We start from the raw sequence: 11,639 nt of genomic DNA, 5'->3' as shown, positions 1-11,639 counted from the left end.
CGAACTTGTGGGTCAGGAAAAACTATTAGAGGAGGTGGAGGAAGTGAAGAATGATTTCCATTTCCATGATCCAATCATGGAACATCATCTTCATGTGGAAAACTTTTTCAAACAAAATTCGGGAAGACCATAGTTGTTAGAATTAGACATCTACAAAAGGGAGAAATTCAAGTTAGTTGATTCAATCCTTATTATAACACCCAAATGAAATATTAAGGCGAGGACCCAACACAATATTCTACAATTCGGAAGAGGGATGCCGTAATCCAATTGCAAAATATTTGAAGGTAGGTAAATGACGATTTACCAATTTCCACCATGAAAAACGAAAATGAACATTAGGTTTTAAATGAATTGAAATTCCTAGATTCTTTGCAATTCATTGAACTTTTCAATGACATGTTTAATCTTGATTATGCCCTTCAAGTTCGTGACTGGGATACCGAGGATCAAAAACAAGGTGTGAATAACCACACAAATTAGCTTGGTACTCTCGAAGACGTTTATCACCTAATCAATGTGCCGGTTAACCACACACGTTCTATTGATCTATGATAATCTACGAGCTACCCATTTCCATCCTTCATTAGTCCCATATTAGTGTGCCGGTTAACCACACACGCTCCACTAACGACCAACAAGGTGCAATGTGCAATTTCATGGATTAGCACCAAATGCACATTTTTCCTAAAGTAACTAAGATTTGGGAATTTATAAAAGCATTTAGTTACTTCGTATTTCATTATACTTATAATGGAAGTTTGTGTCCTATCCTACCCGTTTGGCTAACGACCCTCCACTAGTCAAGGGTGCGGTGGGTAAGAGTGGATACCCAATGACGGTCATTTTACATGCCACTTCCTTAAACACCCCTTATAGACCAGCTTCGTGAATGAGGCCTACTAACGGTAAGACTGACTTTTTACTTATACATATATAATACATTATACCTTTAATTTTATATAGTATATGGGTGTATTTTATACATTTAAAATACTAAGTGGTTTAATCTATTAATAAATTAGACTTTTAATTTGATTAAATTTAAACCATATTATTATGGATTTATTAATTCTCTCTTTTAATTAAACACTTAATTAATTTAATAAAATCCATAAGGGTGTAATTTGAACTTTTCAAAGCACTAAGGTTTTAGAATTTAATATTTCAAAATTAAAACCTCTTAATCAATTTTAAATTCCAAAACTTGAGGGCAAATGTTGAAAATTTTCAAAATATTATGGTTTAACTATTTAAATTTTCAAGCTCAAGATCAAGCTCAATCTCCCTCCTCCTGGCATTGGCCTGAAGCTCGACCAATGTCCTGTACCACGAGTTCTCCACTAACTCTCGTATATCCCTCCTCAGTATGCTTAAATATTGGCTCACACGTGCTTGCTCAGTGGACACGTGCTCAGGGAAAAACATCGCCCTCTCGTGAAACATCCTCGAAATCTCAGTCACTGATTTTGTCTTCTGCTTAAGAGACAGAAACTCCTGTGCCAATCGTTTCCTCTCCACCGGGGGAACATACTAGTCTCGGAACATCTGAACAAACCTCTCCCATTGTAACGCCCGTAGATCCGGGCTAGACAATTTAGAGACGATAAGCGTCAAAAATGACTTTTTGATAAAAGATTATTTAGAATGAATAATCTTAACTAAGTTGTAGTAGTCGTGGCAAGGTTTCCGAAAATATAAAGAATGCCGAAATCCGAGTTATAACGAAGAAGTTATGACTTGTCGAAGTTTCGCGATAGAACCGACACGAGACAGCGCGACGTAAATAGTGAATTTACGATAGAGTGATATTTAGCCTTAGTGATCTAAACGAAAGTCGTAGAGTTCATTAAACCGAGAGCGTGCATAAAAAGAACGTCCAAATCTGACTTCGTATGAGGAAGTTATGATTTTTCTAAGTTTCAGCTTAGCAGTATGCAGCCCGAAGTTCGGATTTGAGATCGAGTGATTTCTAGCCGAAACAATCCAAACGAGAATCGAAGATCTCGTCGATAATAGTACAACAGTAAAAAGACAGACGAAAACGGACGTCGGATGAAGAAGTTATGAATTTCTAACGGAGTTTTCCTGTCCCAGCCTATTAAAAATATATTATTAAAAATAAATTCAAAATTATGCGACGGAGTCTAAACGAAAGTTGTAGAGCATAGTCTCACCTACGTGTGGATATAAAGAACGTCGAAAACGGAGATCGTACGCGAAAGTTACGGATTTTACAAGTTTTGGGCTCAAATCTCGAGAATTGGTCCGAAATGAACGCCATGCGTTCCGGGGGAACGCCCTGCGTTCGGAAATGTTGGGTCTAGGTTAGTCCACGTCTCCCACTAGTCCCATCCGGTGCACCGTCCGAGGATGAGGTAAGCGCTGATGTCCGAAGCTGCTGAACGCGCTGCGTACGAGCAGGGAACGCCCTGCGCTCCGGAACGCCCCGCGTTCCTCGCAGGTACGCCCTGCGTACGGGGAGTCAGCCAGCCCTATAAAAGGGGTGCGAAGCTTCCCGGAATTTTGTTGCTTTCCACTCATTTCTTTCACCTCGAAACACCGCTCAAGCCCCTCTAAACCACCCCGAAGCCCCGGTATCATCCCGACACCCGAAGCGAGTCCCGAAGCCCCGAAGATCCCGAGAAGTAAAGTTTCCGAGCCGAAACTCTGCCCGCGAGAAGCCCGGTTTTTTTGTGAAGATCTCCCGGTTTCACTGAAGAATACTACTTTTACAAGCCGTAGTGCTGCTCGACCATCTTCTGATCAAGTGAGTGTGTAGTTACTTTCTTCTAACACATAAATATGAAGTATTTGCTATGAAATACGTGCTATGTGTTATGCATTGTTTGTTTATTTGAGATGGGTGTGGAATGGATGTTTTATACAGGTTGTTAATGATTTAAACCGTATATGTATTTTATATCTACAAATATGTTGGGTAGAACATGGGTATATGAAATATTTGGTGACTATGAGACGTAGTGCCTATTGTGTAAACCCTGGTGACTATGAGACGTAGTGCCTATTATGTAAACCCTGGTGACTATGAGACGTAGTGCCTATTGTATAAACCCCGGTGACTATGAGACGTAGTGCCTATTGTATAAACCCTGGTGACTATGAGACATAGTGCCTATTGTATAAACCCTGGTGACTATGAGATGTAGTGTCTATTGTGTAAACCCTGGTGACTATGAGACGTAGTGCCTATTTTATAAACCCTAGCGACTATGTGACGTAGTGCCTGTTGTATAAACCGTGGAAGCAAATGGATTTTTGTGCCAATCCCTTAGGTCAATCCTTAGGAACGAATGAATGAAGGATAATTGATTCTTAGGGTAAAGCTTTAAGAAACAGAAGAAGATAACGGGGATGGGTAATTTGGGTTGATTGTCTGATGATTAAATATAATATTATATCTTACTGTGGGTTGAAAACCCTATATGCTCACCAGGCTCCCAAGCCTGACCCACTCAGTTTTCTTTGCATTACAGGTAATGGCACAAGAGTATAAGTTGGTGGACTTGACGAGAGCTTTTGGATTATAGATCAGTAGTTATAAATAACTGTTGTAAGGTCTACTTTATATTGTTTATGCTTTTGGTCTGTATCGGAACATGACATCCCGAGATTTTGTTATTTAATGAAAATACATTTATTTAAATGATTTGATAAATTCTTATCATATTTTGTTTTGGGAACAAATTCCGCAATTCTTTTAATCAAAGGATTACTCTGATTTTATAAAACAAAGCATAAACAAATCGGTCTTTTCTGGCCGTGAAAATGGGGATGTCACACCCATGCCACTGCAGCATGATCTGCAGAGGTAAAGCTGGCTGTCACAAACTTCCAGTAGTCCTTTGCTCCCAAGAGAAGCTGGTTCAGCGCAAACCGAACTCTCAAGTGATCTGGGCGTGAACATGTGTAAAAACACCCCTCGATATCAGAGATCCATCTCATCGTAGCAATCGTATCATGTGTCCCATCAAACTCTGGTGGCTTCGTGTTACTGATCTCCCAGAACAACAACGAGTCACCTCCTTGTGGCCTAGCAGCGGCGACAGCTGCAGTGGCGGAAACAGCAGCAATCTTAGTGACAGCAGCGTATCGTTCATCAAACGTCTCAATCAGGGTGGTCTTAATAGACCCAAACATCTTGGGAATCTCTGCTCGAATAGCTGTGGCCACCTCCTCGTGAATCATCCTCCGAATCTCATCATCACTAGTCCCACTGCCTCCAGGGTTGTGGCTTGTACCCACCATGATGCCTCTGAAACACAACACAAAATCATCAGAAATTCGCTCGAGCATACTCACACTCGATCACTCACCCCTACTTGTTCCTTAGTTTCCTAAGGATTCTTACTTGGGTTGCATACAGATCTGGTGTTTTCAGTAGTACGGGCCCAATACTACCTTCCACACCCGGCCTGTATTCACCCCAAGTCCTCCTCCTAGGATTCTAATTCCCAAGTACTCTATCTCTCTCGAATATCAGACTACTCTCGTCTTAGAATTCTCTCTCTAAGTGATCCTGCTCAATACTCTCATTTGGCACATACTCATAGCACATAACAGATAGCAACGACTCCTAAGCTAAGGCATCACAAATCAGGCAACCCTAGCCCTAAGATACGAAATACCTAGCTCATTCTCTAGCATGCATCACTATCATTTCATAAATATCTCATAACACACTAAGTAAGGGTATTTTGGGAAATCACCGTTCGGGCTCTGGCTGATTATACACACTGCTCCATCTCGATTTCTCTTTAAACTCTTTCTGTTTTTAGGAAAATTCATTTCTTTTGAAAATCTTTCTCAAATCCTCAGTTTGAGTCCAGACATACCCGAATGTGCATCCGAATCCCTCAAACCAAGGCTCTGATACCAACTTGTAACAACGTAAATTTTCAAACCAAATATTTTTCAAATTTAAATCACATTTAAATCACATTTTTCTCAATTTAAACATCTCAAAGTGTCATAACATCAAGTCATAAAAACACATACCCAAAAACTGTATATATATAGCAAATCCAGGATCCTCTCAAAACATGACTCAAATCTCTGATGAATGTACAATCAAGCCGACGCCTTCCCGTGATCCTCAGAAGTACCTGAAACACATAACACATAACATGGTAAGCACAAAGCTTAGTGAGGTCCCCAAAATACCACTCATATCTCATCATCCTCTCATGGCTATACCCAGATAAGACCCTCTGCTCAAATGTGTCTCAGTTGGACCCTCTGATCCCACATCTCAGCTCGACGCTCCGGTCCTCAACTCAGCAACTCAATATAACACACAACATACATATCACTGAAACAAATAGCAGGATATCTCAATACACAGTATATGCACATAAGACCCTCTGGTCACACATAGGTTACCACTCAAGGTAAGTATAGTGAGAAGACTCACCTCGTAAGAACTCGGACAATCTCGAACTCGAATCACCGGTCTAGCCTTCGCCTAACACAACGATAATTATCCTTAATTAATAAGGCTCTCACTGAAGCTAAACTAGCCCTTCTACAAACTCACAGAAGGGAAAAAGACCATTTTACCCTTCTATGGCCTTAATAGTCCACAAATTGACCAAACCCTAAAAGTCAACCAAAAAGTCAACGGCAGGGAGTACCCTGCACGTACCAACTCTCTACGTTGGGTGTACTCGGCTGCTATGCAGGCATCGGGGATGCTCGACCCCTACGCTGCACGTACTGGGATTACGCCCAACGTACATCCCAATTTCACCCCTCTCACTTATTTGGTCTTAATCAGTTAAGACCTTGGCTCATATCACAAATCTGGACTCCCTAATAGCTCTTACTCCATAAAGTCAGTGACTTTAAGCCTTTGCATGGCTGGAATGGTCACAAACACACAAAACACTCACTCTCTTTTCTCAACATGCTCATAGCTCTTGCATGGCTTGATACTAACGACCAAGATTAGATTTTTATGGCATCACACCACCAAATACACTCAAAGGGGGTGGATCATAGTCTCTGGAGTACAATATCACATAAAGTCTCCACCTTTTGGGACAAAACCCTAAAATACCCTAGCATGATGCAAAAACCAAAAGAGTGAAAAAGCTTTGAGCTTTATACCTCAAAATGAAGCTCCACACTCAGATAAGCTCAGATACAAGGCCTGAAATCCCACTCCTTCTTCTTCAAGACTCATTCTTCACTCCAAAGGAACTCAAGAATACTCCCAAGGCTCTCAAATGCACTCACAAGCTCTAAGAACGAAAACTAGGGTTTAGGAGGGTTGGTGTGTGGGAATGGTGGCCAGGAATGAGGCCATCATATCCTTTAAACAGGGGACTCACCCTAAATTAGGGTTTTTCACTATGGGCCTAGTACGCCCAGCGTACTAGGTGGCTTCCGCGTCAAATGCACGCTTATGAGTACGCTGAGCGTACACTCGCGTACGCCCCACGTACTCATTCACCACCTTTTCTCATAAAGGGACTAAAATGGCCAATTACTCAAATGATCAAGGGTTACGAGGTATACCTGGACTCGGGATGTTACAAACAATTTATTATTCATATAATAAATCCTACTCTCTCTCCACTTGTCATCCTATCAAATTGCATGAGTGAAGGCAACCCAAAAGGATCATGCTCACAATCAAATTAAGTACATACAAAAAATAGTTATGGGCTTAGATACCTAATCCAACAATTTATGCATTGCAGAATCTTATCGGTCAACAAAAATCAAAAAGTCAAGATAAAAAAATGAAATTTAAAAATTAAAAATTCAAACGTGAAGTTGAAGCCTTATCCCATAATATGACCTACATAATCTGAATTTATCTATTTTAATTTGAATTTGTCAAAATTGAACCCGTAATCCACAAATACCATTAATTTTAGTTGGCTTTTGAACCATTCGACTCCTATCTGTTCCCAATATTTCTTAACAAAAATTAAATTTGTCATTTTTAAATTTTCAAAATTAAAAATGTGATAATGTTTAATAATATATCTCAAAAACCTATAAAACAAAACTATTATCTATTAATATATGTTTTTCAAATCTTGATCGGTCTCCTCTATATCTCAATTTTTAGGGTTCATTTGACCTGGCATGTCGAATATCTCGACTCTTCTCAATTTTAAACTGAAATTAGATTATCTCGTGTTTCCATTATCCTATATAAATTGCAATGCACCACCGCACCTCTATCTACCTCCCTCTCTACATCAAAACCTTCAACTTCCACTACCCACCGCCGTTAACCACCTGCTTCCATCATCACTATCACCGCATTCTTTCTCTCGATCTCAAACCCTATTTTTATAATTATATTAGTTACATACTCAACGATGAAACTCAATCAAATTGAAAATATAGGATACTGCAAACTAAGATCATACATCTTCAACTAATTGTTCAAAATAAATTAATTAGATTCATCTTGTTTTTTCTTTTGGCTCCAAATATACGCCCATGAACGTTTTCTTGAAATATAAAGTAAGTAGATAGAAAAATATGTGAGTACAAACTTAAATTGAGAAAATCACATAAATATTTAGGTCTTCATAACCTTGAATATCATATTCACCTTTAGGTTTTCCCAACATATTTCATCATTCGCCTATTTTTTTTCATTGTGAGTAACTAGGTATGCAATAATCTTCTTATACAGGTAGACATTTCAATTGATCAAACATTTAATTAACAACATTTTCTTGAAATTTAAAGAAAATAGAATGAAAAATACGCGACTAAAAAATTAAATTGAAAAAATCACCTAAATATTTAGGTTTCTAAAACTTTGATTATTATATTTACCTTTAGTTTTTTTCAGCATATTTCCACATTGATCTATTTCTTTCACCGTGACTAACCAAACATAAAATAATCTTCTTATATAGACAAACTATTTTAATTAATCAAGAATTTAATTCACATAAATTAAAAATATAGGAGTTTCAAAAGAATATGGTTCAAAACAAATGATTTATCTTAAACCATATTTATTTTGATTATCTCATTTATAAGAGTTATAAAGACAAAGATAAAAATATATATATTTATAACAAAGTTATCATATTTTAAACAAGTAATAAAAAAAAAACCTTTATTCAATACAGGTACCAAATAGCGGTTTACACTATAAGATACCAAAATATTTTCATGAAATAGTTATTTATTTAATAACAAAGAAAAAAGCGTTGGAAGAAAAATTGGTGAGAAAAATCTTTTATAACGACGATCGCCATACCGCGTGCGACCGACGCTAAGGCACGTGGCCACAACACTCCCTGCTCGACCATTTTCTTTTATTATTATTTTATTATGTATTTTATCAAGAGAGTTTGGTATATATATATATATATATATATATATATATATATATATATATATATATATATATATATGTTATGAATTAAGCGTAATTAATGTAACTATAAATCAAACCAAACTAGTAAATTTTGATAAGAATTTTAATTGAGAAGAAAGAATATTTAGAGAGAATATGAAAGTTATATCTCTTATAACTTTTGGTGTGTCTCATTCTTTACAATGGAGGGGTATTTATACTACAAATTTTACTAACATATAATTGTAACTAGTTAGAAATGTTGACAAATTTACCATGCACCAAGGCTCTAATACCAATGATGAGTTTTAGACAAAAGAACAATCATATGTGATCATACAAAAACCTTAAAGCTTGGATCTAGGCTTCTCTATTGTACATGCAATTCATCCAAGACTTGAAACCCTAATCTAGCATACATAGAAATCGAAATCTATAATGAACTAGTTTAGATGATACCTTTTCTATGATTGCAAGAATCCTTTGATCTTCAAGAAGCTTAGTGTCACAAGTGTAACACCTCTAATGGCTCACAAACACCACAAGCAAGAGAATGATGTATAGGAGAGAGGATGAGAGGCAAAAGTCGGCTCCAAGCTTCCAAGGATCAAGTGGCTGATTTTTCTAGCCCTAGGGGTCCTTATATACTTGAGCTTCTAGGGTTTCAGTCAAAACCCTAATTGGATGACTTAGGCCCTAAGTAACTTGAGTACCTTCTGGAATGAGGCCTCCTTGGACGAAATTAATATGGACTTCTCCTTAATTTCGTCCATGCCCTAATCCATAAGGATTCTCAGCTCAATATCAACTATCACACAATTGACAGTTCTACTCCCCTTTAATTAATTAATGTATTTTAGCCACATAATTAATTCTTGTCTGAAATTAATTAAACTATATGATTTCTCTTTTAATATATTATTCATATAATATATTAATAAACCATAATAACCTCTCTTTCTCCATAAATAATCTTATCAAGTTGCTTTAGTGAAGGCAACCCAAAAGGACCATGCACAACCGGGTCAAGTACATACCAAATATAGTTACGAGCTTATACACTAATCCAACAGTATCCACCAAGGCTCGTGTGGTATTAAGCAAAGGGCATCCAAGGATAATTGGAACATTTGTATCCTCCTTCATGTCAAGTACTACAAAATCAATAGGAAAAATAAAATTTCCAATTTTTACCAAAATTTCTTCAACAATGTCGCGAGGATGAGTCACTGAATGATTAGCCATATGAATCGTCATTCAAGTAGCCTTCAAATTTGGAAGTTTGATCTTTTGATAGAATGAATAAGGAATCAGATTTATACTTGCTCCAGAATCGGCTAAAGCTTATGTCTTCATATTATTTCTAAATTCACATGGAAGTGTAAGGCGTCCAGGATCTCCCATCTTCTTTGGTATCCCTTCCATAATAACCATAGAAATCTACTCACTAAGGACAATCTTGGAAGTCTTCTCTAATTGTTGGCGAGTTTCGATTAAGTCTTGCAAAAACTTGGCATATTCGGCCACTTGTGCCAAGGATTCAATCAAAGGAGTATTAATAGGAATACCCTTGACTTGCTTCATAAATTTCATATATTCTTGCTCCAGTGGGTGAACTCTGGCTCGAGAAGGAAACGGTAGTGGAGGATGAAAAGCTCGTGCATCAGGAAAATTCTTTTGTTCAGACCGAGCCCTCGTCGTGATGATTGAATCCTCACGACGTGAGGACGGTAATTCAACAACTTTTTTGTCTTCATTTTTGACTTCTTTGGCTTTGGTTCGGGTTGCTTTGTCTCTTCTTCTAAGGCTTCTAAGAACTCATAAATAGTGTCTTCGTCGGTGTTGATGGTCATGACTTGCGGTTTTGGTTTGCTATCGGGAAATTGTGGAGGTAATCGTTCGCTAACCAATGTAGTTAATTGGCCAAGTTGAGTTTCAATATTTTGGATTGATGCTTGATGATTTCTAAGTAAAGCTTGTTGATCTCTCATTAAAGCTTGTTGGTCCCTTATTCCTGTATCGGTTTCATCATGACGTTTTTCCAAAGCTTCCATAAATATAGTAAGCATGGTAGAAGCCTCGGCCAGTTTGCTTAAATTTCTTTTTTTGGTAGAAGCCACGGCCAGTTTGCCTAAATTTATCCTCTCTTTGCTTTTTGTATTCATCATATGGCAACCATTCTTTCTTCGGCTTCCTCCAATCTTCATCATAGCGGTCTCCACTTGAGTAGCATACTTGAGCTTACTTATTCCCGTTCTCGTCCAAATGGCAATCTTTTGTCAAATGTGGACCATTGCATTTTTCACAACCTACACGTATAGCATGTATGGATTGATCCATCTTTGTCATTCTTCGATCCATATTATTCAAACATAGCCAAAACAGCCGCCATGTCTTCCGAAGTGCCACTCCAAATTCCTTTTGCTCCATCATTTCGAGGATTGTGATACTCACGCGAATGCTTGGAAAACTCTTCAATTAACCCTTTAATTTCAATGGGATTTTTCTTCGTTAAAGGTCCTTGAGAATCAAGGAGTTGCCTTGTCATCACATTTACCTCATCATAGAAGATTGAGACTTCTTGTTGCACATTAAGATCATTTTGGGGGCAATTTCAAAGTAATCCCTTGTAGCGCTCCCATGCTTCATAAAGTGACTCCCCCGGTTGTTGCTCAAAGTTAGCTATCGCCTTTTTGAGTTTGGACACTTTTGATGGTGGGCAAAATTGATTTAAGAATTGTTCACACATTTGTGCCCATATAGTAATTGCACCAGGTGGAAGTGCTTTTAACTAGTCTTTAGCAGCTCCTTTGAAAGTGATTGAAAGCATTCTCAATAACACTGTCTCGTGTGGAACATTCAAGATGTTGAAGTAATCAACGATGTCATTGACTTCATCAAGGTGTTTGTTGTTGGGTTATGAGCATTCTAACACTCCTAAGTGTACATGCAACCCTAAATACCTTGGATCTATGTTTTCTCTATTATACATACAATTATGAACATCCAAGGTATTATCCTAATCTAGCATACAAAATAATAAATATAACAAGATAGAATACATACCTCTTTGATGTAGAAGGTCTTCATGAAGCTTGAGTGCCTAGTGCCCCAAGTGTGACACCTCATATGGTTCACACAACACCAAATACACTTGGAATAACTTGAGAGAAACTTGAACACTCCTTGAAATCGTCTAGCCCTCACACTCACACATTAGTGCACAATTTCTTGAGCCATGGGATTCTTTTATATGGTGGCTATTAGGGTTACACCATGT

The 11,639-nt window shown here is 37.8% G+C and overlaps 1 non-coding gene across 1 annotated transcript; it reads left to right on the top strand.

Moving 5' to 3' along the window:
* The first annotated feature begins 10,953 nt into the window (after positions 1-10,953).
* LOC145118319 (small nucleolar RNA R71) lies at positions 10,954-11,060 on the top strand. The gene has a single exon (XR_013713275.1). It is a non-coding gene; the product is annotated as a small nucleolar RNA R71 (small nucleolar RNA).
* Positions 11,061-11,639: the final 579 nt, after the last annotated feature.

This window comes from Lactuca virosa, chromosome 5 (genome assembly GCF_052849685.1).
Source record: "Lactuca virosa cultivar CGN04683 chromosome 5, Lactuca_virosa_CGN04683_v6, whole genome shotgun sequence".
NCBI classification, from domain to species: domain Eukaryota; kingdom Viridiplantae; phylum Streptophyta; class Magnoliopsida; order Asterales; family Asteraceae; genus Lactuca; species Lactuca virosa.
This window is presented reverse-complemented; position numbering and strand designations above follow the sequence as displayed.